Source organism: Ambystoma mexicanum, chromosome 5p, assembly GCF_040938575.1.
Source record: "Ambystoma mexicanum isolate Mex_15411 chromosome 5p, UKY_AmexF1_1, whole genome shotgun sequence".
In the NCBI taxonomy this organism is placed as follows: Eukaryota; Metazoa; Chordata; class Amphibia; order Caudata; family Ambystomatidae; genus Ambystoma; species Ambystoma mexicanum.
This window is the reverse complement of record NC_090930.1, coordinates 107922908-107948657: the sequence shown is the minus strand read 5'-3', so window position 1 is coordinate 107948657 and position 25750 is coordinate 107922908.

Below are 25750 nucleotides of genomic sequence, written 5' to 3'. Positions count from 1 at the left end.
ACATGGGTGGGGGCCTGTTGGATGCTGCCCCTGGTTGCTGGGGGGTGGGGGTGCAAGGGGACATGAGTGGGGGCCTGGTGGAGGCTGCCCCTGCACTGCTGGGGGGTGGGGGTGGTGGGAGACATGGGTGGGGGCCTGGTGGAGGCTGCCCCTGCACTGCTGGGGGGTGGGGGTGGTGGGAGACATGGGTGGGGGCCTGGTGGAGGCTGCCCCTGGTTGCTGGGGGGTGGGGGTGCAAGGGGACATGAGTGGGGGCCTGGTGGAGGCTGCCCCTGCACTGCTGGGGGGTGGGGGTGGTGGGAGACATGGGTGGGGGCCTGGTGGAGGCTGCCCCTGCACTGCTGGGGGGTGGGGGTGGTGGGAGACATGGGTGGGGGCCTGGTGGAGGCTGCCCCTGGTTGCTGGGGGGTGGGGGTGCAAGGGGACATGAGTGGGGGCCTGGTGGAGGCTGCCCCTGCACTGCTGGGGGGTGTGGGTGGTGGGAGACATGGGTGGGGGCCTGGTGGAGGCTGCCCCTGCACTGCTGGGGGGTGGGGGTGGTGGGAGACATGGGTGGGGGCCTGGTGGAGGCTGCCCCTGGTTGCTGGGGGGTGGGGGTGCAAGGGGACATGAGTGGGGGCCTGGTGGAGGCTGCCCCTGCACTGCTGGGGGGTGTGGGTGGTGGGAGACATGGGTGGGGGCCTGGTGGAGGCTGCCCCTGCACTGCTGGGGGGTGGGGGTGGTGGGAGACATGGGTGGGGGCCTGGTGGAGGCTGCCCCTGCACTGCTGGGGGGTGGGGGTGGTGGGAGACATGGGTGGGGGCCTGGTGGAGGCTGCCCCTGGTTGCTGGGGGGTGGGGGTGCAAGGGGACATGAGTGGGGGCCTGGTGGAGGCTGCCCCTGCACTGCTGGGGGGTGGGGGTGGTGGGAGACATGGGTGGGGGCCTGGTGGAGGCTGCCCCTGCACTGCTGGGGGGTGGGGGTGGTGGGAGACATGGGTGGGGGCCTGTTGGAGGCTGCCCCTGCACTGCTGGGGGGTGGGGGTGGTGGGAGACATGGGTGGGGGCCTGGTGGAGGCTGCCCCTGGTTGCTGGGGGGTGGGGGTTCAAGGGGACATGAGTGGGGGCCTGGTGGAGGCGCCCCTGCACTGCTGGGGGTGGGGGTGGTGGGAGACATGGGTGGGGGCCTGGTGGAGGCTGCCCCTGCACTGCTGGGGGGGGGGGAGACATGGGTGGGGGCCTGGTGGAGGCTGCCCCTGGTTGCTGGGGGTGGGGGGGTGGGAGACATGGGTGGGGGCCTGGTGGAGGCTGCCCCTGCACTGCTGGGGGGTGGGGGTGGTGGGAGACATGGGTGGGGGCCTGGTGGATGCTGCCCCTGGTTGCTGGGGGGTGGGGGTGCAAGGGGACATGAGTGGGGGCCTGGTGGAGGCTGCCCCTGCACTGCTGGGGGGTGGGGGTGGTGGGAGACATGGGTGGGGGCCTGGTGGAGGCTGCCCCTGCACTGCTGGGGGGTGGGGGTGGTGGGAGAAATGGGTGGGGGCCTGGTGGAGGCTGCCCCTGCACTGCTGGGGGGTGGGGGTGGTGGGAGACATGGGTGGGGGCCTGGTGGAGGCTGCCCCTGGTTGCTGGGGGGTGGGGGTGCAAAGGGACATGAGTGGGGGCCTGGTGGAGGCTGCCCCTGCACTGCTGGGGGGTGGGGGTGGTGGGAGACATGGATGGGGGCCTGGTGGAGGCTGCCCCTGCACTGCTGGGGGGTGGGGGTGGTGGGAGACATGGGTGGGGGCCTGGTGGAGGCTGCCCCTGCACTGCTGGGGGGTGGGGGTGGTGGGAGACATGGGTGGGGGCCTGGTGGAGGCTGCCCCTGGTTGCTGGGGGGTGGGGGTGCAAGGGGACATGAGTGGGGGCCTGGTGGAGGCTGCCCCTGCACTGCTGGGGGGTGGGGGTGGTGGGAGACATGGGTGGGGGCCTGGTGGAGGCTGCCCCTGCACTGCTGGGGGGTGGGGGTGGTGGGAGACATGGGTGGGGGCCTGGTGGAGGCTGCCCCTGCACTGCTGGGGGGTGGGGGTGGTGGGAGACATGGGTGGGGGCCTGGTGGAGGCTGCCCCTGGTTGCTGGGGGGTGGGGGTGCAAGGGGACATGAGTGGGGGCCTGGTGGAGGCTGCCCCTGCACTGCTGGGGGGTGGGGGTGGTGGGAGACATGGGTGGGGGCCTGGTGGAGGCTGCCCCTGCACTGCTGGGGGGTGGGGGTGGTGGGAGACATGGGTGGGGGCCTGTTGGAGGCTGCCCCTGCACTGCTGGGGGGTGGGGGTGGTGGGAGACATGGGTGGGGGCCTGGTGGAGGCTGCCCCTGGTTGCTGGGGGGTGGGGGTTCAAGGGGACATGAGTGGGGGCCTGGTGGAGGCGCCCCTGCACTGCTGGGGGTGGGGGTGGTGGGAGACATGGGTGGGGGCCTGTTGGAGGCTGCCCCTGCACTGCTGGGGGGTGGGGGTGGTGGGAGACATGGGTGGGGGCCTGGTGGAGGCTGCCCCTGGTTGCTGGGGGTGGGGGGGGTGGGAGACATGGGTGGGGGCCTGGTGGAGGCTGCCCCTGCACTGCTGGGGGGTGGGGGTGGTGGGAGACATGGGTGGGGGCCTGGTGGAGGCTGCCCCTGGTGGCTGGGGGGTGGGGGTGCAAGGGGACATGAGTGGGGGCCTGGTGGAGGCTGCCCCTGCACTGCTGGGGGGTGGGGGTGGTGGGAGACATGGGTGGGGGCCTGGTGGAGGCTGCCCCTGCACTGCTGGGGGGTGGGGGTGGTGGGAGACATGGGTGGGGGCCTGGTGGAGGCTGCCCCTGGTTGCTGGGGGGTGGGGGTGCAAGGGGACATGCGTGGGGGCCTGGTGGAGGCTGCCCCTGCACTGCTGGGGGTGGGGGGGGTGGGAGACATGGGTGGGGGCCTGGTGGAGGCTGCCCCTGCACTGCTGGGGGGTGGGGGTGGTGGGAGACATGGGTGGGGGCCTGGTGGAGGCTGCCCCTGGTTGCTGGGGGGTGGGGGTGCAAGGGGACATGAGTGGGGGCCTGGTGGAGGGTGCCCCTGTACTGCTGGGGGTGGGGGGGTGGGAGACATGGGTGGGGGCCTGGTGGAGGCTGCCCCTGGTGGCTGGGGGGTGGGGGTGGTGGGAGACATGGGTGGGGGCCTGGTGGAGGCTGCCCCTGCACTGCTGGGTGGTGGGGGTGGTGGGAGACATGGGTGGGGGCCTGGTGGAGGCTGCCTCTGGTTGCTGGGGGGTGGGGGTGCAAGGGGACATGAGCAGGTGTGCAGGGTAGTCCCCTGTTTTGTGGGCTGCCTGCAGGGGCCGTGGAGGGTGTACAGGGAACACCTGTGAGGACCCACCCAGCCTAATCGCGTGTGTAACTTCCCACGCACCCCTGTAATACACGTACCCAGCCAAATCGCGTGTGATAATTCCCGCGCACCCCTGTAATACACGTACCTGGCCAAATCGCGTGTGATAATTCCCGCGCACCCCTGTTATACACGTACCCAGACAAATCGCGTGTAGAACTTCCCGTGTACCCCTGTAATACACGTACCCAGCCAAATCGCGTTTGATAATTCCCGCGTACCCCTGTAATACACGTGCCCTGGCTAATCGTGTGTGAGACTTCACGCGTACCCCTGTAATACACGTACCCTGGGCAATCGCGTGTAAAACTGCCCGCGTACCCCTGTAATACACGTACTCTGGCTAATCGCGTGTAAAACTTCCCCCGTACCCCTGATATGAACGTTACCCGCTTTGCGTTCCTTGTTTGGCAGCCCTGTAAACTGGTCCAGGGTTAGCGCAGCCCTTTGCGATGATTTAGCGATTTTTATGGCTTTAACTTGCGCGAGGGCGTTGTTGGGGGCGTTACTGGCGCTGCTGCAGGGTCGCTGCGATACTCTGCGCCACGGCTGGTTTGGGAGCCTAAAATCCATGAATACGCTGTGCGCGGAAATCGGTTTTAGCGCACGTGCCTGGCGCAGACAATCGCACGCGGACACTCTGCGCCAGCCGCTTGCGACACTTTTCTGCGAAATTCTATGAATTACCCTGTAAATCTATCTGTTTCTTATGTGGGGTTACTATTGCCTGCCAAAACAAGGAGGGCAGATCCTATGAGGGGGACCACATAGAAAGGTTTATGGATGAAAGAGCACATACAGGTCCTCAAGATCATCTGCCAAGGGGGCCCAAGAAAGTGGCTTGTGGTGGTGGACAGGCCATTGGATCTAGTGCAGGGGTCCTAGTAGGACTCAGGTTACTTTGGAAGTCGGGAAGGTTATGGGTATAGTGGACCTAATGGTTTCTGATGATCAGAAGGGTTTAAAAGTTCCCTCTCAGACCAAAAAAGAGAGGAAAGTTGTCTCGAGCTGTACTCCATCAAGTTTCAGGCTGGATCTCCCACCACAGGCAGCTCCACTAGTGGGTGTATTAACAATTGCACCAACCCTAAACCCTCATCAACCTGAAGATACACCAGGTATGATGAATCAGGTTACCCACTTTTTTAAGTGTATCTGTAAAATTCACTTATCCAGAGGTAGGGAATTTCTTACGCCCAAATGTTTGACTTGGGTTGTTTATGGGGATAAGCGTTTCTCGGGTGATTGTATTAATATCACTTTAAACTATCCCTCCAAAGTCTTCTTTGGAGAGGTTGCCATGGGTTTATCACACATTCTGATATTGTTTTTTCTCATTTCCACATGATGGCGCCCAGTCTGGCCCAAATTATTTGCTCCCTAATACGCATGACGATCTCCCTTTCAAGAGGCATCTGGCTGTAAATGTTTTTTTTGGGGATGGGTTAAATTAAAATATAATCCTATATAACCCTTAGGAATAGGTTCTCTTAACTAGAAACTTGACCGGCTCATTACAAATCTGGCAGCCAGGAAGTCAGAAGCCGGTAAATTGTAAATCCCCGTTTCCATAGAGTCCTATTGGACTCTATGGAAGCGGGGACATAGAAGCACTGGCACTGTTGGTAACAGTGCCAGTGTTTCCGTGACCGGTCTGCCTAGCGTGGTCGCTGCGCCCGGCAGGGTCAGACGTGTTGGGCATAGCGGCCACAGCAAGCAGACTCAAAGTTTGCCGATCTAGAAACAAGGGTGCTGGTGAGCTTACCGGCACCTTTGCCTCAGGACCGGCAAACACTAATACGGCCCTAAGTATTTCAAATGCATGAAATCCTACAAAGACTCAAAACTAGCATCATAGTATAAAATCAGGTCTTGGGATAGGGTCTAACCACTCACCTTCCCCTCCTGAAAGTCAAACAGGATTGGTAAGGAAAATAATAAGCATGGGGAGGAAAGTCCATTAGACCCGTAAATACTGTAAAATCCAGAGGGGAACACCCGACTGGCTCGGGAGACTTTACCCAAGTCTGTCTCCTGTTCCTACTAGAACTGGGTCATAGTACAAGTATAGGAGAAATCAGCAGCCACCACTTTGTTGGTCAGGATTGTGTGCTCGCAAATTCACAGCTTGCCAGGCAGCCGGATAAATAACTCAATCCGCTCACAAAACGTGGTCCGCTCAGTCTGGTCAAAACTAGAAGGAACGTGACTCGAGCGACCTTAGTAGATCCAATGGCTCCAATAACACCAATGTATAACATACAGTAAGAGCAGATCAAACCTCAGTCTAGGCCAGGGCAGGTCCAGCAGTATCGAGCAATATCTGGCTGGAAATCAACAGAACGAGAAGCCACCAAAATACCCTGCAAAGCAGCAACTACAGGAAAGGTACTACAGAAATCCACTGCAACCAGGCATGAAGAGCAAAGCAGACAAGAAGAGCTGAGCTCTGAGGGCTCAGGGGCGCCAGCAACAACTTGCAGAGAAACAACAGGACACAGCATGCCACACCTCTAATCTTTACTCAACCTTCAAATGCCCTTAACAAAATAGTGGTCTAAAATGGAGCTATAGTTATCTAAAAGGGCAATGAATCAATAGTGTCTGGGGTCCTCTCCCGCTCCCTTTTTGGAAATGTCTGTCCAAACACTGGGTGCAATTGTTCCGTTAAAACAGGGAAGCAAGTATTTCAGCCTAAGTGTCAGAGACACTTAGACAATGTTAGGGAGAACACCCGGCCCCAGAGCTCAGGAAGCTTTAGAGCCCAAAATGATGTCTCTATTCTTTGATACTGTTAGGTTCCTCTGCCATTGCTGTGGCTGAGACTCGGCCATTCCTGGCCTTTTCCGCATAACTCAGTGAATTCTTCTGTGATAAATTGCTGCCAATCTCTTGCCAAGATTGGATTTATCTGGACAATATTTGAGTCGATCCACTGCTGAGCTCAGACTTATATCTTTTAAGCCAGTTTATAGAGCTTTGTTTTATCTTCCTGAAATTTCGGAGATTAGATCTCATTTTTCATTTTTCTGACGTAATTGACTTTATTTCCAATTGCATATAACATTAGGGTCTTATTAGCGACAACTCCACCCGATGTAAGTCGCCATTTTCTAGAAAAGTTCTCCACCCATGTTGAACAGCAACTAGGATTAAATGTTTCATTCTTAATTCCTACGTCTTGCTTATAGACTATTTTATGCAAGGTAAAGAATGCATTCATATCTTGCATGTTATTATTGAACAGCTTTATACAATTACACTTGTTGCTACCTTCTATGACCTCTACTTTTATGTCAAACAGAGTCCTTATTTTTGCTGGAGGATTACCACTGTAAGCATTTTGTGGTATTTCGATTTGGTAGGTATCACTTTCATGCACCCTATAAGTGGTAAATGGTGTTTAAGGCAAAGCAATATCCAAGAGTGGAAGAATTCCTTGCCTGACAGCGACTGAATTGTTTGGGATGATCTCCATCAATTCCCTTGTATACTGTAAACATATCCCAACTATTTGGAGGATGACCCTATTGTTTGCCTGCAGTGGTTACTTCCTTCTGTCTAAGCTTCACATCAGGTAACCCTTCAATTGATATGGGTTAGCCTCTCCTATATTTAGGGCAGAGGTTAACATTTAGGGTTAAGGTCACCCTCCGGAATGACGGGTCTCTGACTAAAATCCCATGGCTAAAATGTGAAGATTTCAACAATTACTTTTAATATGATATTGGAATGTGATATGCCAGCAGGGAATTAGACATTTATCAAAACTTGTTTTCTAAGGTCCTGATATACGAAATGCCAAGGCATTTGGAATGGTAAATTGAAGAACTTGTATTGCTAACTGGCTTTTATTTCGAATTTCAATGTGTAGGTCCCCACACAGGTAGTTGTAAACTGTGACGGGGAAGAGGGAGATTGGCATAGTGGGCGACTGTGACAAGAAAGAGTGAGGTGGCGTAGTGAGGGACTGTGATAAGGAAGATTGAGGTGGGGTTAGTGGGGGACTGTGATGAGGATGAGTGATGTCATTGTAAAGGGAGGATTGCCATTGGGTAATGGGATGAGGAAAATGCATGTGGGGCTACAGGTAGGATTACAATTGGGTACTGGGATGAGGAAGAGCATTCTGGGTAAAGGTAATATTACTATTGGGGTACTGTGTAGTGGGGGACTGTGATGAGGATAAGTGAAGTGGGGTAGTGGGAGTTTGTGAGCAGGAAGAGGGAGGTGGGAGTAGTGGGGGACAGTGATGAGGAAGAGTGAGTTGGGACTAGTAGGGGACATTGAGGAGGAAAGGGGAGGTGGAAATAGTGGGGGACTGTGATGAGAAAGAGAAAGGTGTGGGTGGATTGGTAGTGGGGGACTCTGACAAGGAAGCCTGAGATGGGGATAGTGAGGGAATGTGGCCAGGAAGATTGAAGTGGGGGCAATGAGGACCTGTGACAAGGAAAAGTGAGGCAGGGTTAGTGAGGGACTGTGACTGTGAGGTATAGGGTGGGGTAGTCAGGGACTGTGACACAGAAGAGTGAGGTTGGAGTTGTGGGGTTGTGGGGCACTGTGATGAGAGAGGGATTTGGGGGTAAAGGTGAGATTGCTATTATTTTTTCATATAATCTTTTAGGTGTATTAGTTCAAATTGAACTTTTCACATCATATTATACAATAAGATTATACCATCAAAACAATATAATAAAATTATTCTTTTGTAAAAACTGTTAAATACAGTTACATACAATAACAAAATAATTAAAAAAAATCATAAAATATAAAACCTTTTCCATGATAAAATATTTCTTTCATCAATGTTTTCCAAACAAATACATTTCTTAAATGCATCCTGTTATTATTTATAATAAATATAGTAGAAGTTCAAACTTCATATTAATGAGAGTCAAACAATTATCATTCGACCCCTCATTTATATTGCAAAATTCTCCACCACCAGTCAGTTGACATTTTACAACCAAAAACAAATGATGGTTGCTATAGTTTGGAGGTAACTGCTAGCGAGGGTTTGATCAGTTGGCAAATGTTAAAAAGTGCAATATTTAATGAGGTAGATTTCCCGCTAAGACATTGCTGCCAAAAGATTTCCTTTTTATTCATTTGGGATTGTATATAAATCTTTCCAAAACATGTATATATACACTTCCAAGTGATAAGCAGCAAATGAGAACATGTCTGTATGTTTCAAACTTGTGAAGGACCTTACAAAGTCTGCAAGACGTTAACATTCGCACAATACCCAATTTAGGCCTAATAACTGACAAGGTGGGCAACTGAATGCATCTCGACTAAAACAAGAGGGTCCGCACTGCTGTGGGTTTAATTAATAATTAGTTAGAGTAACAAGTTATTTGTCAGGGTGTACCACAAGGGTATCACTCAAATGTTTATGCTTTAGCAGACTCTGAAAGCAAACAGGGTAGTCGTAAAAAATATTTATTTAACAAAGAAATAGTTGTGTAAATAATACATAAACAACTAAACATAAAGCAATATAACAAACATATAAATGCATTTGTTCGATGGTTGGAAGGTTAATAGTCAAGAGACACCAAACACAAAAACCTAAATATAGGTTTTTCTTCAAACTTTTGAACAAATTAGACAAAAGAAAATTCTAAAAGAAACTGGACAGCAAACTGCCAACTGTCTGGCTTTTGTATACTTATTGGAATGGTCCCATTGGAGGCTTCTTGACCCTTGTCTACTGTTGCTCCTTCTCTGGTAACCTGCTTCTCATTTTCCCAGCTGTCCTACTTTTGTTTTTCTCCGGTGTCTTACTTTTGAGTTTCGGTGCTCAGAGGCAACGTGCTCGCCTTGGAGCGGAGCAACATAGGTTCAATCCCCGGTTCCACGGTTCTGTCGAAGTGTCTGCGCTTAGAAACCTCTGGGTATTAAGTGCATTATAAAAAAACAATTAAAATTAAATAAATGCATCCCGTGGCTTGCTTCTCATTTGCTCTAGTGTCACTGGAACTAAAGAGAAATTGTGTATTTTTACAGTTGAGTTTATTGTTAATTTTGATGATTTTATATGTGTAAATGTGCACCTTACCAGACGCTCTTGTAGTAGTACAGTTGCTTGGTTGGGGCCTTTCAGTGGTCAAACTGTGGGTCTGTCTAGTGGTTCACGTATATGGTTAAGTGTTCATAGGTTGGGTTTGAGTGCTTAGGAGGTAGCTTTCGGCTTGTCATGTCTTTAGATATGACCACATCTATGTAGGTATGTTTGGGATTTATAAAGCAAGACCCAAGCTAGGAAGCAACGGAGCACTGTACGATTGGGGTACCACGGGTAGTTACAAATGTGGTGCAGGGATAAGAGAAGAGCAGGTGTCGGTATGAGGACCAGGTAAGGAAGGCTGTAAGTGAGAAGTGAGGTTGGGTGGAGCTGTCAGTACTTTAGTGATGTGTAAAGAGCTTTTTTAATGTTGTGTTTCTGTGTGTTTTTGATGCACTGGGAAAGTGGGATCGTCCATATGTGATGTTGTATATCTGTATTTTGGTAACTGTGTGCATGCATGACTGTGGGTTGGATGATCTCTGCCCGAGTGTTCCTCTTAAGCAAGGTTTGCTTGTGAAGGTGGGCGTGCATAATGTTTTAGCAATGAAGCCTAGTCCAATGCATGAGGCCTCATTACGAGGTGGGTGGAATGGGTTTAACGGCGTCGGTAAAGGTGCCAGCGCCGTTAAACCCATTCGCCCTATTACAAGGTCCCCTTGCGAGGGGACCAAGGAGTTAACAACGGGCATGGCTACCACCAAACTCGTAATGATGCCCATGGGCTTTACTTATCAGCCCCATTCTTGGTGTCTGAGTATAGATGGAAGATATCCTGTCAAATACACGTAGAAAACAATAAGTTTGATTTCTGAGTAGTAGTGTGTGTGTGTGTGTGTGTGTGTGTGTGTGTGTGTGTGTGTGTGTGTGTGTGTGTGTGTGTGTGTGTGTGTGTGTGTGTGTGTGTGTGTGTGTGTGTGTGTGTGTGTGTGTGTAAAAGTATCTTTTTGCTATGAATAGCAAATTCTACCACCTTCTCGAACCCATTTAGATGTTGCCATACAATAAAAACTCTAGCCCTGTGAAGCACAGGTTTAAAACCTTCTAGGGAGGTATTTTATGATGTATTTTAACTCCTGTTCAGGTGGTTTAATTCCTAACAATACCTCATGGGGTAAACATATCATAATGTAGCAGATGTTGAAATCAGGTGGTATTTGGAAATATTGCCTAGTTTACCATAAACTCACAATGAGCCCCATTGTCCAGAATAGATCTATGTCTTGAGGACTCTCTCGCTAATAATGATACTCTACATAATTGTGATGTTAGCAGCTCCTCGGTGGCTATGTTTAATGTCCTGGAAAGCCTGCTTATACAGCTAATGCTCCAAAGTGATGCTATTGCTAAAAGACTGGAGAAGTTAGAGAAGCAAGGCCCCGCTATAAGGCATATAGAGGGATCAGTGAACACATATGTTAACATCACCAACGGGCATGCTGGTAGCTTGGATAAAAAAAAATGCGAAGGTGATAGCTCTAATGCATTTAATACCAGAGCAACTGTCGGTCGGTAAATTGTCTTTGCACCTATCTTGGTTGGAGCGCACGTTTATTCATGCTACCTAGTACAAATGTAAGAGGAGGGAAACACATAAACAAGCCATCATGTATGAAGAACTCCCGACCAAACGGAAATGAAAAGCGCTCTTGGATACTTTCCCAAATTATGCAGTCCTAGTGAAGCTGTTACTTGTACTGATGTTATTGTGGAATCATAAAAATACAATATTAAGGGTTTTACACCAAGCAAAGGAAAATACACCGACACGGGCTAGAAAAGATTCCCAGAATCTTTATTACAAAACTGAACAGTTACCAAACAAAGTACACAAATAGCTATTTGGCCGTCAATACATCACAGAGACCACCAGCAGGGTTCAATGTGAGCAGTGAACAGGAATTGCTAGCTGGACATTGGCGTATTTATAAATTTTCGTTATAACGATGTCCAGCCTCTTTCAGGTTAATTATGAACTGGGCTAGGGTCGCGCCAGGTTCGTTTCCTAATTTACATATCTCGTGCATGCTGTTTACTTTTCAACATATTTACTAACACACACTAATATTTTCTCGTTTAATGTTACACTCTTTACACATTGCTTTAATACAGATCAAACAAAATGTTTCACATGTCGTATTTGGATAGCGTTATTGTTCTTGTATACTTGTAGGTTAACGCCGCCGATTCAAGTAATCCCCTGATCCCGAGGTCAACGAAGGACAAGGTCTACATGACCCTAACATGTAGCCTGAAGGCAGGTTGGACATTAACTCTCCTACAGAGGTTGAAGAGGTTAAGGCAAGAACAAGAGCACACGGGACGGCCATTTTAGACTACAGGTTGACTTTATACAATTAACTAAAATGGCGGCTTTAACCTAAAATGGAGGCTTGATTCACTTGAGGTCACGACCTTGTAATACGAATTTCCTCGCAAAGCGACTGGGCATAGGCCAACATATACAATGAGGACGAAACAATATTATATCAGTTCTAACATTATGATTGGCATTAACCCTAAGGGGCAACTCAAGGATGGTTCTAACTTGAAGAATTTTGTATCTTTGATGCCATTACTTGTGTAGGAGAACTGTGAGTGGGTGAACAAGGTTGCTAACCCCTCACCTAATATTGCAGGATCTGCCCCAACTTGTAAAGATAGCTCTCAGGGGCCAGAACAGTCTAAGGTCATACAAAGCAACAAAGCCTTTCAAAAACTATCTGCCGTGATTTTTGCAGAGGAGAAGGTCTACAATCTGGAAGAGCTGCTTACCATTTCAGTTGCTGCTGCTAAGCCTGTCGACACAGGATGTGTTGTCAACAATGTCCTGGTCCAAACAGACCTAAGTTGAATTGTATAAATCATTCTTGAAAAATGAGCGTCCTGGTAAAATTAAGGTTTACAAATTCTCTTTTGTGATGGCAAAAGTCTTTATTTGAATCGAACAAAGTTACTGGAACTACCAATACTCTTCACTAGAAGCGATGATATACGAATTGTAGACATTTGCGAAAATGTTAGACATGCTACCTTGATTGTGTATTTTCAAGCGGAAAACTGACTTGACTATGTCATGAATTACTGCTCAGCATTTAACAGACTTGCTATGAATGTACTGCCTTGGAAATTGAAGAATACCTGGGAACAGCCTCTCGTAAATTTCCTGACAACAATCAACAAGTTGGCAGGCAATCAACCACACTGGGAGAGGCTGGAGTCCCACGTCTTCACGACTTACCGATGAATAGGAGTCAAAATACTATACGCCCAATTCATGGAATTGTGCGCATTTTTCCCGCAAAACCTGCATGCCGAGAACGAACCTGCACGAGCCGGCGTACAGATACAAATCTGGGTACGATGCATATTCATGGAAATCTACACCTATTACGCCACTATGCACAAGTCGTGGCAAGAACGGCCCCAACATGCCCACTCACAGAGACAAAACCGACAGAAACTGTCACATTAACACACACTCCAGATGCGAATACATGCTCCCTGAAATTAGTGCCCGAGGTCCACCGCAAGCAGGCCTGCACATCAGGGACCCTGCACATCGGGGACTCTGCTCAGGAACCCCTGTGACTGTCGCCGGCACCCCAACATCACGTGCAGCATTAATCCTAACTTGTGAAAACCTGCGTGCAAACCCTGTAAACCATTCCTGCACCCCGCTATTCTGTGCACGCACCTCGCAAAGTACAATCGGAACACCGTCTGCTTGCACGTACCCCAGAATCCGACATGCAACTCCATATGTGCGCCTCCTCCAGGGGAGTACTTACGCCTGCTTTCAGCTTGCGAAGAGTTCCAGGGCTATGTGTGGGTTTTTCACAGGCGGGATGATGCACAGCCAAACCCATAAATTTTACCTGGGTTTTTGTGGGCATGCGAGGGACTGCCTGCAGGTTGTCCCTCATCACGCCCACTTTTGAGCAAGTTATTCCCCATTTTCCATGTTCCGCCCAAGTATCCGCCCTCTGTGCAGACCTCGCCCACATCCTGCCTGGAGTCTCGCGCATGGCCCTTGACAGCTCGCACAGGCGTGCCGAGCCTGCGCAAATTCCACATAAGTACGGCGCATTCGATTCCATGAATCGACGAACAGGGATTTGCACAAGTACCCTTTTTTCTGCGCAGTTTATTCCATGAATTGGGCCCTAAGTTTAGAGAAACCAGGGGGGAGCCTGTATCGGTTATCCCGACTGGGACAGACGCCCAAGGTCTCAATATAAACATGGTGAACTACATTACTTAGAAGGGTTGTTGGCTGGTGATGGGGATAAGGGTGAAGAGTTCCATTAGGAATGGCTAGCCAACTTGGTCAAGCAACATAAACTGCAGCATACCTAACTCCCCTTTTCTACTTTTGAGCTGGAACACTCGCGGTCACCTACATCTTTTTGAACATGATGGATTGCTTGAACATATCAATAGTTTTTAATGTCATAGCACTTCAAGAGACTTTGCCCACTGAACCTTTAATAATAGATGGGTGGAAAACACTTTCCTCTTTGGCGACTCAGAGACCCAGGGGACATCCTAAAGGTGGCTTGGTGCTGGGAGTTAGGAAACCTTTAGGCTTGGTTGCAATCCCCAGTGTATAATCGAATATCCTAATTAGTACAGTGTTTCACTTGAGGGAATCATCTGAGGACAGATCGAGAGAAATAATAATCATCAATATATATGATCTACCATATGTGAGTTATAATGAGGCAATAATCAAGGAAGTGGAAGAATTCATCTATACTGCAGTTGGCATGACACCCACCATAATCTGCGTGGATTTTAACACCATGGTCTGACGTGACATCAGCCTGAGGGAGCAGGAGATGGACTGCTCATCCTCACCTTCATTGAGTGATAGTGTTGACAAGGTTTGTAAATGTGAGACTAACTGGGCAAACGTGCTATATATGGCTGTGTTCACTATGGCTAACACCGCCTTTCCACCTGACTCACCTCCCCAATTCACTAGAATGGGGCGTAATTGTTATAGTATCATAGACTATGGGCCTCATTCAGAGTCTGGCGGTAACCCTGACGATCCTAACCGTGGGTTGCAGCCAGGCTCAGCATAATTTACCGGCGCCTGACTTCCTGGTAACACCAGGAGATTCCAACCACAGCAGTCCAGGAAGTCAGGCGCTGGTAAATCGTAAGTCCCCATTACCATAGAGTCCTGTGCGACTCTATGGGAATGGGGACCACGGAAGCACAGGTACTGTTCCTAACGGTGCCGGTGCTTCTGTGACAGTCTGCCTACAGTGGCCATTGTGCCTGAAAGAGGCACAGTGGCTCCAGCAGGAGGACTTGTACTTTGCCACTCCGGAAACAACAGTGCCGGTAAGCTTATAATGAAGCCCAATATCTTCTTAGCTAATGCCCCGTCTTTGATTAGAGATATGTGTGTTTTTCAATGACAGGAAAGTGATTACTTCCCCATCATTGTCAGTCTGTATCTGCCGAGTTACCCTTTGAGCACTGTTCCAAATGGGACATTGCGGGTTAACTCGTCATTAAATCGCTTCTCTTGGTCTGACAGTAACATTGGGGTTGCGTCGCCACTGGCTCAGTCTTTGCTTGGAGATTACATACTGGGTAGCATGCTCACTGATTTTAATCACCATCAGAGGTTGCCCATCTTGCAATTGGTAAGTACGAAAGATGTGCGGAGAATGTCATGGTAAGAGCCTCTGCTAATCCAGTGACAAGGTCGAGAGTAGCGATTGGCCCAAAACAAGTACACCAGCATTCCTTTGATAAACACATGAAGGATAAGAAAAGGGCCATACGCAAAGAACTACATGGATCGGCATATTCAGAATTACAACCAAACAGGTATGCTACTAGGGCCATGGGCGTGATTTTAGGGGGGGGCAGGGGTGTTTGTCCCCCCCAACTTTCATGGCACACCATTTTGTCCCCATTCATTGGGCTGGGGCACCATTTCTTCAGATGTCATGCCCCTCCCCCAAAAATGTCAGCAAAATTACTCCACTGACTAGGGCCAAGGATATAAAAAAAAAACAGCTACTGCAAATGGCTTAAATAGCATAGGGTTCAAGTCCAGTGCACTCAATGGTTTGGTTTGAGCATCAAGGGTGTCTCGGAACAGGACTAGAATACCAAAGTCGAATTTTCTCTTGCGGGGGGACGGAGGCCGAGACTGACAACATCACAACTGTTTTCATCTCTGCCGATTGGCACCTTTTGAAAAGCCCTGTTGACATCCTTAGGCTAATTAGGGCCAGTAAATCATCCTGACCCCCTGGCCTAGACAGCATTTGTAATCTCTTAATTAATACTGACCGGAAGTCTGGGCAAATGCATTCTATTGGCTATTTCACTGGATTGCGGTGACATAGATAATTCCATCTTCATAGCGGGACAACATAATTGTTCCAATACACAAAAAAGGGATTTACTTGGAACCTGGCAACTATTATTTACTGGCCATGTTAGAAGCCCTGGATAACATATCTGCTGGAGTCCTGTTAGATGAACTAGGAGGTTGGGCAGAGAGCAATAACATAATCCAGTTTAATCAAACAGGGGTTGGGAAGGGCCTTAACACCACCACAAATGCTCTGGCCTTGACCACCATTGTTCAACAGGCTTGGTCAATACATAATACTCCTGTGTTTGTGGCATATAATGATTATAGCGCAGCCTTTGATACTGTGGATAGGGGCAGGCTATGGAGGAAGCTACGCACTAGGAACAAACCATGGTCAAAGTTCGCCTTGGCCAACTTGGTGGACTGACTAGCTGGCTATCATCCAGAAGGGGCTTAAGCAGGGGAGCATCTTGGCACCAATGTTGTTTATCCTTTACCTGCTAGATCTTGCGGAGCCCGTTGCTAACCCGTCCACAATACCAGCAAAACTAGGAGATACTCCTCTACAATGGATGGGTTAGAGAGACAACCTTGTTCTCTTTGACCTTACTCCTGGTGGGTTGCAAAACTTACTAAGCTTTTTTCAAATCATATTTAGATCTAAACTCCCTCAAAGTGGATATACCCAAAACCAAAATCATGATTTTTAGTCCTTCACATAAAAAGTTGCAAAGAAACAGTTGGCACATGGATGGTGAGGTAATTGAGGTAGATCCTGTTTACAAATACCTGGGAATTAATTTGGACCTCTTGCACACAGGGTAGGTGGGTACTCTGTGGGAGCCCTGTCTAAACTGTACCAAGCTACACTTCTTCCAATTGTACGGTGCTGAGATGTGGGCTTTTGGGATTATGACAGAGCTGACAAAAATGGAGATAGTGATTTAAAAAAAGACTCTTGAGATTACCTTCCCATACATCCATAGACATTATTTAATTCATATTTTGCTGATCTATGTTGGATTTCATTTGAGTGTGTTAACCACATACTGGAAGCTTGTAAATGCCCCACATGACTTGTTGAATAAGTTGATGTGTGGTGTGTTACTCTCTGGAGCTGGCTTCATGTACTCCAGTTGTATAGTGAATATTAGGTGGATTGCTGGTAGGTGGCTTTGTTCTGCTCCAGAAAATGTACTCGCTATGCCACTCAGTCAGTGTAGGAATACTTTGAAGGGCATCCTAAACTTGCAGAGCAAGGAACAACTGATTGTTAACCTGGCTACTAAAAGCAATGCTGCTCTATACATTGAGTACATTCAGGCCCGGGATGAATTTCTGAGCTACTTTTATAATTTTTGGGCAATTCCTTGGTCTGGGATTAATTCAAAATGAAATTTAACTTAGTCAAGTCATTGGAAATACTTAAAGCATGGCAAATATTCCAAGGCAGGATAGATATTGCTAATTGTAATTGTATATGATAGGTTATTTATAATGCACTTAATACCCAGAGGTTTCTAAGCGCAGACACTGGTATCCAACCTGTGCTGCTCCGTATCATCTTGTTTCCAAGGCGAGCATGTTGGCCCTGAGCTATCCTCCTGATTTTTCTAAGCTTCTGATGACTGCATGTCCCCCACTCCTGACGCTTCGGCTCCTGGTCACGAGGTCCGCAGGCCTGGAGGGGAACATCATGGCCGAAGAAATATGGAACATTTCTATGAGCAGATGTCATGACGCATGTATTGTATACCTTACTTCCCTATGGAACAAGATTGAAAATATACTGGCCACCCTGGCATGTTGATTTGACGACTATGTTATCGCTGTATGTAAATATGTCTCTAGATATGAAGCATTGTTGGACTGCTTGTTTTATATGTAACTTTGTATAGGTTTTGTTATGGAAATGTGTTATATTAAAAGTTGATTTTTTAACTGAATAATACGGTAAATAAATAAAAAAATAATAATAACACTAAAGTCGTGCACAAAAAAAGACAGTAGAGTAAGTTGTTCTATTAGGTCATGACCAGGAAGGTGTGGGAAATGTACGGTTAATAATAACAATAACATGTGTGCGCTACTTATTATTACCCACTGTGTGTGGTGCTAGTTTACTGACCTCGGAAGGTTGAAAGGCTGAGTTTGGCCCTGCCAGGATTTTAACCAGTTTGTTTCTCCTTGTGAGAGAGGGTATGCCCAGACGTGGGTCCCTTGCTCGCTGCGCCACAGGGAACCAGGCTGCACCTCACTGAGGAGGTCCAACAAGGCCGAAACATGTCTGGGGTTGCTTGGTTTTCTGTGCAGAGGGGACCTGGCCTAGCAGTTCGGGCTGGGCTGCTACCTTCGGTGGCGGCAGCTGCTGACTGATTTGCACATGGCTGGTCCCCTTTTGCAATGGCGCAGACGGGCTAAAAAACGGTGGTGTGGAAGGTTGCCCAGAGCAATCGCCAGTGGTTTAGATTCATTCGAAACCTTCCACCCATCACTTTTGTGGTCAGTTTGTTTCTCCTTGTGAGAGAGGGTATGCCCAGACGTGGGTCCCTTGCTCGCTGCGCCACAGGGAACCAGGCTGCACCTCACTGAGGAGGTCCAACAAGGCCGAAACATGTCTGGGGTTGCTTGGTTTTCTGTGCAGAGGGGACCTGGCCTAGCAGTTCGGGCTGGGCTGCTACCTTCGGTGGCGGCAGCTGCTGACTGATTTGCACATGGCTGGTCCCCTTTTGCAATGGCGCAGACGGGCTAAAAAACGGTGGTGTGGAAGGTTGCCCAGAGCAATCGCCAGTGGTTTAGATTCATTCGAAACCTTCCACCCATCACTTTTGTGGTCAGTTTGTTTCTCCTTGTGAGAGAGGGTATGCCCAGACGTGGGTCCCTTGCTCGCTGCGCCACAGGGAACCAGGCTGCACCTCACTGAGGAGGTCCAACAAGGCCGAAACATGTCTGGGGTTGCTTGGTTTTCTGTGCAGAGGGGACCTGGCCTAGCAGTTCGGGCTGGGCTGCTACCTTCGGTGGCGGCAGCTGCTGACTGATTTGCACATGGCTGGTCCCCTTTTGCAATGGCGCAGACGGGCTAAAAAACGGTGGTGTGGAAGGTTGCCCAGAGCAATCGCCAGTGGTTTAGATTCATTCGAAACCTTCCACCCATCACTTTTGTGGTCAGTTTGTTTCTCCTTGTGAGAGAGGGTATGCCCAGACGTGGGTCCCTTGCTCGCTGCGCCACAGGGAACCAGGCTGCACCTCACTGAGGAGGTCCAACAAGGCCGAAACATGTCTGGGGTTGCTTGGTTTTCTGTGCAGAGGGGACCTGGCCTAGCAGTTCGGGCTGGGCTGCTACCTTCGGTGGCGGCAGCTGCTGACTGATTTGCACATGGCTGGTCCCCTTTTGCAATGGCGCAGACGGGCTAAAAAACGGTGGTGTGGAAGGTTGCCCAGAGCAATCGCCAGTGGTTTAGATTCATTCGAAACCTTCCACCCATCACTTTTGTGGTCAGTTTGTTTCTCCTTGTGAGAGAGGGTATGCCCAGACGTGGGTCCCTTGCTCGCTGCGCCACAGGGAACCAGGCTGCACCTCACTGAGGAGGTCCAACAAGGCCGAAACATGTCTGGGGTTGCTTGGTTTTCTGTGCAGAGGGGACCTGGCCTAGCAGTTCGGGCTGGGCTGCTACCTTCGGTGGCGGCAGCTGCTGACTGATTTGCACATGGCTGGTCCCCTTTTGCAATGGCGCAGACGGGCTAAAAAACGGTGGTGTGGAAGGTTGCCCAGAGCAATCGCCAGTGGTTTAGATTCATTCGAAACCTTCCACCCATCACTTTTGTGGTCAGTTTGTTTCTCCTTGTGAGAGAGGGTATGCCCAGACGTGGGTCCCTTGCTCGCTGCGCCACAGGGAACCAGGCTGCACCTCACTGAGGAGGTCCAACAAGGCCGAAACATGTCTGGGGTTGCTTGGTTTTCTGTGCAGAGGGGACCTGGCCTAGCAGTTCGGGCTGGGCTGCTACCTTCGGTGGCGGCAGCTGCTGACTGATTTGCACATGGCTGGTCCCCTTTTGCAATGGCGCAGACGGGCTAAAAAACGGTGGTGTGGAAGGTTGCCCAGAGCAATCGCCAGTGGTTTAGATTCATTCGAAACCTTCCACCCATCACTTTTGTGGTCAGTTTGTTTCTCCTTGTGAGAGAGGGTATGCCCAGACGTGGGTCCCTTGCTCGCTGCGCCACAGGGAACCAGGCTGCACCTCACTGAGGAGGTCCAACAAGGCCGAAACATGTCTGGGGTTGCTTGGTTTTCTGTGCAGAGGGGACCTGGCCTAGCAGTTCGGGCTGGGCTGCTACCTTCGGTGGCGGCAGCTGCTGACTGATTTGCACATGGCTGGTCCCCTTTTGCAATGGCGCAGACGGGCTAAAAAACGGTGGTGTGGAAGGTTGCCCAGAGCAATCGCCAGTGGTTTAGATTCATTCGAAACCTTCCACCCATCACTTTTGTGGTCAGTTTGTTTCTCCTTGTGAGAGAGGGTATGCCCAGACGTGGGTCCCTTGCTCGCTGCGCCACAGGGAACCAGGCTGCACCTCACTGAGGAGGTCCAACAAGGCCGAAACATGTCTGGGGTTGCTTGGTTTTCTGTGCAGAGGGGACCTGGCCTAGCAGTTCGGGCTGGGCTGCTACCTTCGGTGGCGGCAGCTGCTGACTGATTTGCACATGGCTGGTCCCCTTTTGCAATGGCGCAGACGGGCTAAAAAACGGTGGTGTGGAAGGTTGCCCAGAGCAATCGCCAGTGGTTTAGATTCATTCGAAACCTTCCACCCATCACTTTTGTGGTCAGTTTGTTTCTCCTTGTGAGAGAGGGTATGCCCAGACGTGGGTCCCTTGCTCGCTGCGCCACAGGGAACCAGGCTGCACCTCACTGAGGAGGTCCAACAAGGCCGAAACATGTCTGGGGTTGCTTGGTTTTCTGTGCAGAGGGGACCTGGCCTAGCAGTTCGGGCTGGGCTGCTACCTTCGGTGGCGGCAGCTGCTGACTGATTTGCACATGGCTGGTCCCCTTTTGCAATGGCGCAGACGGGCTAAAAAACGGTGGTGTGGAAGGTTGCCCAGAGCAATCGCCAGTGGTTTAGATTCATTCGAAACCTTCCACCCATCACTTTTGTGGTCAGTTTGTTTCTCCTTGTGAGAGAGGGTATGCCCAGACGTGGGTCCCTTGCTCGCTGCGCCACAGGGAACCAGGCTGCACCTCACTGAGGAGGTCCAACAAGGCCGAAACATGTCTGGGGTTGCTTGGTTTTCTGTGCAGAGGGGACCTGGCCTAGCAGTTCGGGCTGGGCTGCTACCTTCGGTGGCGGCAGCTGCTGACTGATTTGCACATGGCTGGTCCCCTTTTGCAATGGCGCAGACGGGCTAAAAAACGGTGGTGTGGAAGGTTGCCCAGAGCAATCGCCAGTGGTTTAGATTCATTCGAAACCTTCCACCCATCACTTTTGTGGTCAGTTTGTTTCTCCTTGTGAGAGAGGGTATGCCCAGACGTGGGTCCCTTGCTCGCTGCGCCACAGGGAACCAGGCTGCACCTCACTGAGGAGGTCCAACAAGGCCGAAACATGTCTGGGGTTGCTTGGTTTTCTGTGCAGAGGGGACCTGGCCTAGCAGTTCGGGCTGGGCTGCTACCTTCGGTGGCGGCAGCTGCTGACTGATTTGCACATGGCTGGTCCCCTTTTGCAATGGCGCAGACGGGCTAAAAAACGGTGGTGTGGAAGGTTGCCCAGAGCAATCGCCAGTGGTTTAGATTCATTCGAAACCTTCCACCCATCACTTTTGTGGTCAGTTTGTTTCTCCTTGTGAGAGAGGGTATGCCCAGACGTGGGTCCCTTGCTCGCTGCGCCACAGGGAACCAGGCTGCACCTCACTGAGGAGGTCCAACAAGGCCGAAACATGTCTGGGGTTGCTTGGTTTTCTGTGCAGAGGGGACCTGGCCTAGCAGTTCGGGCTGGGCTGCTACCTTCGGTGGCGGCAGCTGCTGACTGATTTGCACATGGCTGGTCCCCTTTTGCAATGGCGCAGACGGGCTAAAAAACGGTGGTGTGGAAGGTTGCCCAGAGCAATCGCCAGTGGTTTAGATTCATTCGAAACCTTCCACCCATCACTTTTGTGGTCAGTTTGTTTCTCCTTGTGAGAGAGGGTATGCCCAGACGTGGGTCCCTTGCTCGCTGCGCCACAGGGAACCAGGCTGCACCTCACTGAGGAGGTCCAACAAGGCCGAAACATGTCTGGGGTTGCTTGGTTTTCTGTGCAGAGGGGACCTGGCCTAGCAGTTCGGGCTGGGCTGCTACCTTCGGTGGCGGCAGCTGCTGACTGATTTGCACATGGCTGGTCCCCTTTTGCAATGGCGCAGACGGGCTAAAAAACGGTGGTGTGGAAGGTTGCCCAGAGCAATCGCCAGTGGTTTAGATTCATTCGAAACCTTCCACCCATCACTTTTGTGGTCAGGATTTTAACCTGTGTCAGCACGCTCTGCACAGATGTCAAAGCGAGCACTATACTCACTGTGCTATCAGACCGGCTATAATTAACACGTGAAGTAAACTATCACTTCTATTTAAAGCTCTCTCACCGAGACATTGCTTGGCATCCCGCTGACGATTTTGCACTTTTTCAGCTTTTCATTTTCAAGTATGTGAAGGCTTTGATGCCTTGCACATCTTCCTGCCTTGTGATAGACATTGTGCATGAAGACATTCATGTTTGTAAATGTATTGCATGTATGCAAAAATAACCAGGAGCAAGGCTTGTTTTGCTGCAGTTCCTCCATGATGTGTGGCAGGCAGCTATTCCACATGATCATGGCGTCGCGGGCGCGCATATGTGCGAAACTGAGGTCTGCATCAAACACCATCTGCATGTTTATGCGATGCTGTACAATCATTTCCTCCTCAAAGATAATCTAGAAAATGTCAAGGAATGGGACGCAAAAGGCAAGCTTTACAAGTGTGGTATAAGGTGTATTCGGATAAAATCCAATAACAACACATATTATCAAAAACATTAAAATCTTAAAAAGTCACAATTGACATGGAAACCTCAGAATGCTCTACCGATTCTTCTAAAGCCGCTCTAACAAAATTCAAAGTGTCATACGCCAAATCGTCAACATTTTGATTCATAAACAGGGACAGGCCTCATTTCGAGGTCGGCGGTAACCTGCCGGCAGCGGCGGGACATTACAAGTCACGGCGGCCCGGGATGTCAGGTGGCGGAAACTGTAACCGGAAATAACTGCTACCGGCACCCTTATTTCCAGACCACCAGACTTGTAATGAGGCCCATTACGTGTCCAAAGAAAAGGCCAGTAAATGCCAGGCAATGAGAAAACGAGTATTCACTTCATAGCGCCATTACTGAAACTCTGTTGCTGAGCCACATAGAGCACTAAGGGCCTGATTCACAGAGCGTTTTCCAATAGGACTGTGCCATCATAAAACGCTTCTGTGAATCAGGCCCTAAGAACTGGTACTCACCCACGTTTTCATGCTTATTGCTTGCCCTTAGAATGCCGGGTCTTGGTCTAGGAGGCTAAGAGCAGTAACGCCCCCTTCTTTGGGTGATACCAGGTGGTAATAGTCTACAAACCACATTACAAACCATCCCTTCAGTCATGTCTAATAACTTGAGTCAAAGCTACTTACCACGGCCCACCCACCAGAACACATTATTACTAAATATACCAGCCATGCCAGTTAAGTTGGTGGGGTAAGAGGTGCGATTTCAGGGCAGTCACAATTGGAGCTCTCTGAATGTTGTTGTTGTCTTTTCAATGCATATTTCTCCCTAAGCTGTTTTCGCTTGTACTGGCTGACAAAGGCAGAGCAGGTGCAGCCTCGCTGTCTCTCTGAATAGCAGGACGCAATTATAGAAGAGATGGGGATGCGAGATGGCAGCCTCTACCGATCAGCATGGGGAAGGGTAATTGCCTCTGAAAGGTACGAGAGAATAGAGAGGTCACTCTGGCTGCACAGCGTTTGTTGTTGTTGCTTGTCTTCCAGTTTCCTGGATTTCATCCAATCAATGCAGGATCAGGTGCAGGACTCTGACAATTCATAACAGCTGGCCCTTTTGCATCCTGTGCTATCGATGGTGCATCAGTCAGGCGACCTCTGTCTGCACCCACAAGCTCCTGATGCATGTACCTTGCCCATTGTTATATGGATATCTTTAAATGAACATTTCTTCTAGCCTTAACAAGGACCGCTCCCCCATGATTCAGGGTCTTTCACCTTCTACCACTTTATTTTAATGCAAATACATTCTCAACTATTGTTAACGGCTAGTTCTGCGTCCAAGCCCTACTTACATGCTATTTGCCTAGTACTCAAGTTGTGTGTTGGGTATCTTTCACACCGTTACCAAAAACACACACACAAAGGAAGTGGCTGCCTTTAATCTCTGCCTTATTATTTTCGCTTGGTGAACAATTGTTATTACACGGTATCATTGATAGACAAAGTGGGCTAACTGAAGTAACCTAAGCATTTCATGTTCTGTGTAACCTTTTGCATTTGGTCGGAAAACCTGATTCCTTGCAGAAGGATACAAATAGCATGCAATGCTGTGGAAAGGATAATAGCTAGAACCCCCATGAACACCTCTCTCTCTCGATCGAAACTGATTTGGCTTAACTAATACCAAGTCCAGGGATGGATACACTGTGCACTGATCACATGGCATCATCGACTCACTCTGCCACCTCAGTCATAAATAAAGCTCATCACCTTGTCTCACTGCAAAAAACAAGCCTTACACTATCTACATCAGAAAATGTGCCCAGGTATCAGGTGTTTAAAAATAAAGTAAAGATCACATTATGACATGCCAACACTTCGACCCCTTGTTCATAAAGAAATGATTGCAGATCAGGGCATTGCAGAAATTATAAGGACGAAGATCCCTTTTGCCACCATTTTCTTTACCTAACCCTTCTTAGGTTTTGCTATTCAAATAAGTGCTTCTTTAGCATGACCTGCAGGGCAAAGCAATAAAGGGTTACTGTTAGGGAGAATTTCAATTTCTGTGCCAATTCCCATTAACCTCAGAGACCCCCACCTCTGTTTGGTGGACTCAGGGCTTTTTAAATTTTACTCATGGGTGGGGCCTTTCCCTCATTCACTGATGTGTTTTCCTGACTATGATTTTCTAAGTTCCTTACTGTGTTATGGAGTCTGGTAAACTCCATAGGCATCTGCTTTTGCATTGTGACACACAGCACCTTTTGTGCGGTGTCACTGAGAAGTTCCTTGGACTTCTCTTAATGTTTAACTACAGTTTCTTGGATGAACTACTGTTCCCAAGAATAGTAAAATGACTCCTGTCTTGCTTACCTTTACTTTATGGGTCCAGCACCCACCACCCTACGTGGCGTACTGGGGAGTTACCTAGTAATTCCTTTAACCCATTCCTCATGTAACATTTTGTTACACTAACTCTGTTGAATGGCTGGTGGCAGTGGTTTCTTTTTTTACTACCAAGTGACATGTATCCGCAGGCTGATACCTCAGCTGCAGTGCAGCACCAAAAGGGCGACTATTTTCCCAAAATGGCCCGTCTTCTTTTTTTACCATTTCTTGTTAGTTTCTTTTAGGCTTGTACTCTGTTGTTTGCATCAGGTTTGAGCCCTTTGTCTCTAGGTGCGCCTGAGTGAAACCAGTTCCTATTGGCCAGCCGGCTGTCCTGGAAGGGCAGTCACTCTGCTGTGTGATTGACAGCCTATGGCTGTGAATGAATGGGAACTTGCATAAAAAGCAAGGTTTTTGGGACTAGACGCAGAGCCAACCACTGGAGGACAGAATTCGAAGCAGAGGAGGAGAGAAGACACCAGCAGCATCCTCCTGGACCGTGAAGTGCCCAGTGAAGCCCTGCAGCTGTGCTGACCCTGTATTCGAATCGATGGGGAAGACCCGTGAACAACGACTTCCTCCCTTAGTCTGG